Source organism: Phasianus colchicus, chromosome 3, assembly GCF_987193195.1.
Source record: "Phasianus colchicus chromosome 3, bPhaCol1.hap1.1, whole genome shotgun sequence".
Taxonomy (NCBI): domain Eukaryota; kingdom Metazoa; phylum Chordata; class Aves; order Galliformes; family Phasianidae; genus Phasianus; species Phasianus colchicus.
This window is the reverse complement of record NC_143438.1, coordinates 35519465-35525464: the sequence shown is the minus strand read 5'-3', so window position 1 is coordinate 35525464 and position 6000 is coordinate 35519465. Positions and strand designations below refer to the sequence as shown.

At 49.0% G+C, this 6000-nt stretch overlaps 1 protein-coding gene across 1 annotated transcript in view; it reads left to right on the top strand.

Annotated features, from left to right (window-relative positions):
• Positions 1-217: 217 nt before the first annotated feature.
• AHRR (aryl hydrocarbon receptor repressor) overlaps positions 218-6000 on the top strand; it is an 86665-nt gene continuing 80882 nt past the window's right edge. Inside the window, exon 1 of the mRNA XM_031589104.2 lies at positions 218-667. The gene's annotated coding sequence lies outside the window, so the exon portion shown is untranslated. The remainder of the gene's footprint in view (positions 668-6000) is intronic.

The window sequence follows — 6000 nt, the reverse complement described above, 5'->3', positions numbered from 1 at the left end:
AGAAGTAAAAAGAAGCAAAGCTTCTCACGGGTGAAACACTGATTTGCAAAAGTGGAGTTTGCTGCTTTCCTATTCATGCCACCTTTATTTTCACAATGGGATTCTCCAGCAGGACTGCCCGAGGCCGTAGATCTCAGCCGAGTGCGGCCTGTGCGACCATCAAGCTACGTGTGGCGGCCAGTGCAGGGCAGCGCTGATGAACACGGTGGTACCTCGCAGCGCCCGCCTCCCCAGCACTGCGGGGATGGGAGCCGCTGCCGGCGGCTCCGCACCGCAGCCAGGCCTGCCGGGGACGCGGCAGGGGAGGCGAGGGCCGGCCGAGCGCGCCGGCAGCCGGCCCGTTGCTCACCCGTCCCGACGCGCGGCCCCGACCCGCCGCCCTCCTCCGGTGCCGCCGCAGCGCCCTCTGCCGTAGGGCCGCGAGGCGGCGGGCTGGGGATCGCGTGCGAGCGCGGAGCCGTCGGCTCGCCGTGTCACTCCGCCGCCAGCCCGCCACCTGGATCACGAGGCGTGCGGCGGCCGAGCATCCTCCCCACCCCCGGCGCCCTCCGGCCCCGCCGCGGCGCCGCACCTCCGCCCCGGCACCGCCGCCGCTCCTCGACCGCTCCGCTCCGCTCCGCACCGCTCCGGCGAAACTTTGCACCCCGACCGGCGCCGGGGACGCGGGGTAAGTGACGGCGGCCGGGCGGCTCGCGTGGGGCGGGCGAGGCTTCGCGGGGCGCCGGGGCGACGCGCGTTCCCCGGCCCCGTCCCGGGGTGCCGGCGCTCCCCGCGGGACGCTCGCGGCTGTTCCTCCCCAGCGAGCGCCGTGCGGCCGCGCACCTCCCGCGCCGACGCCCCGGGAGGTGCCCGCTGCTCGCGGCCCCGCGGCGGGGATGCCCCGGGAGCCGCTTCGGCGTCCCGAACGCTGAAACTCGGGGTCGGTCCCGGCTCCTTCGTTCCTTGAACCGCTGCTTCGAGAGCGGTTCGGGGGAGGGCAAGAGAAGGAAAGTTTCCCGGAGCCGCCCCGAGCCCCAGCTCGCTTACCTGGCGCAGAGCTCGAGGGTCGGGCGGCGCGTCCGCTGAAAATGTGTCCTTTCGGTGGCGTGCAGCTGAAGAACTTAAGGTTCTCTCGGTGTTTCGGTTTGATGTACGAAAGCGGTGTGGGAAGGGTGAAGCGTGTGCTTTTTCTGAGTTTGCATTAGTTTGTTTGGTGAGCGAGAATTTTGTGCGTCTTCGGGTGAATTTGTAGCTTTGTGTATTTGTTGGAGAAAAAGCAGAGGTACCGTAAAACCAAGTAACATCACATCAAACACTTGTTCTTTCTGAAGATGAGCGCAGTGTTCGTGCGTCATTTGGTGAGTTTTTAGGAGATGGACTAAAGACCAAAAAAACAACCCAAGAGAAAAACCCATGGAAATGCTTGACGCTGTTTGGTAGTTGGAAGCTTCTAAAAGACGAGCGGGACGGGATTTAAATAAAACCGATCTGTTTGGGCTCAGGAGTCGTCTGTCGAGAAGAGTGTTGATGCACATATGTTTGCACTAGCTAAAATAAAACAGTTCTCCTTTAGGAACCGTGGAGCGTTTCTATTCGGGGCTAAGACTTACAGCATTGCGCTTAGGCAAAGCATGTAGCGACCGACGAGATCAGACCCACTTGCAGGACACTCTGTTAATTTGCAACCAGGAGCAAGAATGTATTTCCTTGAAAACAAAATGAAGTACCTAAATAACGTGGATATTGAGAAAGAGAAGGTGTTGCTGGTTGATGTTTGTGACTTTCTCAGTGTCGGTAAGGCTGACAGCCCTTGCTGCTCTCTGTGTCTCCATGATTTTGGGCTGGTGACTGTGCAGTGCACTTGGTAGCCGGCTGTAGGAGTGTGTTTGGGCGATATGTGGGCTGGAGGAGAGGACTGGCTCCTGAAGGCTGTCTTGGGACAGCGTGTAAACCCCTCACCCTCAGCCTGAGCACGCTTTGGAGATGCGTGCCGATGGGGTATAGAGGGAAGGTACGAATGCCTGTATGTAGAAAACCTGGGTTTGGTATTTTTAGTCCAAATGAGCCATGGAAGGGGGAGGTTCATCATTACCTCGGCTTTCCATCGATTCAGATTTCTGCCCAGGAGCCGTGATGAGGAAATGCATTGCTAGGCCCTGTGTGCAGTGGGGATGCCTGCAGAAAGCAGCCAGCCGTTCTGATATTGATTCATCGGGTTCAGCGTATAAACAGATTTGAACTCTACCGGGGAGGATTTAGTAATCAGAAATGATTTTTCCATTAGGTTTGCCTTTCTGTAGGTGTATCTCAAATGCAGTAGGAGCTGTTCCAGTATCAGGAACTGTGAATATGGAGTTGAACCAGTCCAAGGACTTGGTACGGCTTTTTCTGTAGTGTTTTTATGGGGTTCTGTTTAACCTGAGACCCCACAAAATATGGGGGCTCTGCTGTTGAATAACCAAAGTTCGGTGCCAAATCTTTCCTTAATATTCCTGGTAATTACTGCTGACTCACGCTGACATGTGAGTTCAATTAGCCCCAATTGGAATGTAAAGGATGTGGGAGTGTCCCTTTGTGCCCAGAGACAGCTAGGACAAAGCAGATTTTGGAGGAAAATTTAAGGAAACGCCAAGTTTGGGTAGGAAGTGTCAGCCAAGGTTTTTTTTTACAGTATGTTTGAATAACCAATAAAGTTGAGTCCCTGGGAGGGGATGAATTTGGATAACACGGGGTTGTCTTCACTATGGAATAACTAGAGTCCCAACTCAAACATTGCTTCTAGTTTGACTCGTGTCCACACAAACAAACTTGCTGCTGAAGAGTGGTGATGTTTCCAATTTGAGTTGCCTTACCCATGAGGAATAAGCTATATAGCTGAGGTAACCACAATTCATCAGCTGCTAATGTGATCTGCCCGAGCAGCACAGCGTGGTCCGGCTCTTGATACATGGGGCTACCTGCGTGGCATGAGCTCTGGGCTTCTGCCTTGTGCTGGCAGAGCGATGAGACTGTGGGCTCCGTGTGCTGGCTGTGAGATGAGTGACTGGATGCTCCCACACAGCTGCTGTGTTTGTGGTCTTCACCATCCCCACCACACAGCCACAGCATGCAGCAAAGGAAGAACTTGCAGGCATTCAGGATGGGGCAGCACCGCATGCGGATAAGAAAAGTAAGAATTGTCTTCGCTGCAGAAACTCATGCTTCAGCATGAGCATATTTGTGTTGTTCTGTTGCACCAGAAGTCCCACCAAGCTGCTGGCAGTCACTTTGGATTTTGTTCAACTCGCCTTCAGAGCTGTGATCCTTGAGGTGTTTATAGTAGCTGGTGAATCACATGAACATGGGGAATATTGCATGGGTAACTGCAGAACTTCAGAGGATGGACTTACAGGACTGTGCAGGTGGGATGGACAAAATGAATGTGCTGCAAACGTAATGTCAATTAAATGCACCACTAATGCTTATGAACCATGGGGGGCTTGGTGCCAACGTGTGATATACTCAATTCAGCGTAGGCATTGTAGTGTCTCTTGACTCAATTACAACCATTAAGTGCACAGGTGTGCAGCTACAGTAGCAAGAAACCCAGTGTACCTCTTTTACTATTCTTTTTCAAACCATATTCTGGGTCTTTCTCTCCGGTAGATGCAGCAGCAGGGCAAGTGCAAGATGGCAGTGCAAAATTCTGCCAGACAGCAGTCCTTAGGCATGTGTGTCAGTAGAGAGCCTTTAACATGTGTACGTAGGAGCAAACCATTTAGCACGCAGACAGGTTCTTTTTGGATTATGAGGCTGCTTTGGGCTGGACCAGGCTGTCTACAGTTTTGAATCAAGGCTGCATTTGCTCACAACAAATAAATAATTTGGATGATGCAGCCTATTACAGCTGAGGCTGCAAAACACATTATTTGCAGTCGTTGTGTTTGGGTCATCCTGTGACTGCAGTGGTGCCTGGTGCATCAGAGGTATTGCTCTGTATTCTGTAGAAATATCTGCATGCATTAAAGACATAAAATGTTTATTCCTTACTCTTAAACTTTATTTGTATTGATGCCAAACAGTGGTTATTTCAATAGGTTTAAGTTGCTGAAAATATGTGCTAACTTAAAATCAAATTTTGTCACTCATTAGGATTGTAAAAATCCATTGTTAGCAGATTTCTTCTTTTGTGACACTGTAGCTGAGGTAGTGTGAAGCTGAATATGTGGCAGTTTGGGGGTCATTGTCTTGCTTTCCTGGGAGTAGTTTGCTGCATTTGTGGTACACTGATTTCTAGGAGCCGTGATCCCGAGCAGTCTCTCAAGCTGTTCCATTTGTGGAAACTCCAAATATTATGCTCTCACCTCATAGCTGTGGCAGCCTTGTTTGTAAAGTGGGCTGTTCTTGGCTTCATTGTCTTTCACAAGGATTTGCTCCTCCAACGTGTGTTTTTCTAGTGCCTGAGCATTCCTAGTCAGTTTGACTCTTCATCCCTGCAGCTACAGATGAGGAATCTTTCACAAACATAGTGTTTTCTTCTTGTTTCAGACCATTTCTAGATAAGCTTGTTCTGTGGTTGAAGAGAGATGGTCATTTAGGATTAGACCAAGGTATCTGAGCAGCAAGTCATAGTGGTTGAGATTCCACAGAGACCTCTTTGAGGTTCAGAGCTGTTCCTTCTCCCCTCAGTGGCTCAAGCGATGGACCAGGCCATGAGGTCGCTCAGCCTGCAGGTGTCATCAGGCTGAAATGGGGTTGGAGTACTTTGCTTTTGACAATACTCAAATTTGGAGTGATTTGACCAGCTAACAACCTCCAGAAAACCAAGCAGGGTGGAATGCTGTGAAGTCAGGAACAATCACTTACTCAAGTGCAGGATGGAGAATGGCTGACTAGGCAACATGTGCTAAGGAGAAAAGAATGTAGAAGTTTGATGGATCACAAACTAGACATCAGTTGGTGGCATTGCACTGTTGTGAAAATACTAGATGGAACAGTGGAGTTTGAAAACAAAAGTGTTATTGGCGAGATATATAGGCCTATGAAAAAACCTTACCCCTATTCAGCCCAGGTAGGACCTTAGCTGGATTATTATATTCACTTGGGTTCATGGTGCTTGAAGACAGATGCGGACCAAATTAAGAGTCCAGAGGAGAGCAACAGGAATGATCAGATAACTAGAAAACATAAGACTCTAAAGGAATTGCATAGTCCAGAGATGACAAGAAAAAAGATGAAAAGTTGCAATCTTTAGAAATACAGAGTTGGTTGCAAAGTTATTTGAACTTTAACTGTTAGATTTGTGTCAACTAGGACTAGAAATGATGGTCTCACTATACAGCGAGGGAAGTTTAGGTGCATATGCTTAGAGAAAAAAAATGTGATTTTAGCAATAGCTAATCTCTAGGTTTCTTAGTAACGTTTCGTAAGCATAGGCTGCTCTTGAGAGGGGTTTAGCAATTGCGTTGCAAGAATAGAAAAGACAGAGAAAGATGTAACGCTTTTTTACTCAGTTGATTTCACTGGAGTAAAAACATACAAGGCTTTCATGCTCACAAGGTCTTTCTCAGATCTGAAACTTTGGAATGGCTTTGGAACAGCTGATTCTGTGTAAAACAAGGAAGTCTGCTCTGCAGGATTTCTTGAGGTCCTTTCAGGCCCATTTGCAAAGATGTAATGATTAACAAAATATTTCTATCTTGGGGTAGATCGATGGGGCTGAGCGGGGAAGTGTGCTCTAATAGCAGATACAAGAGCCTCTCCTCTGCTGTACAGACTGGGGGATTCCTTAGAATTTTGAATTAATGAAAAATTCCCACTTATTACTTTTCAAGAGAACCGTTAAAAATTAAAGTAGCCATCTTATTAGTTGTTAGGTGGTTCTCAATTGTAGCAAGTGCTCATGACAAATTATGTTACAGTAATACATATCCACAAAGTGCTTTCCTTTTTATTTTGAAAAAAAAAAAAGTCTGGGCATTTGGAAAGCAAGAGGGCAAATTATATAAAGTGAAACAGTTGCAATCGTTAGTTGGTTGACAA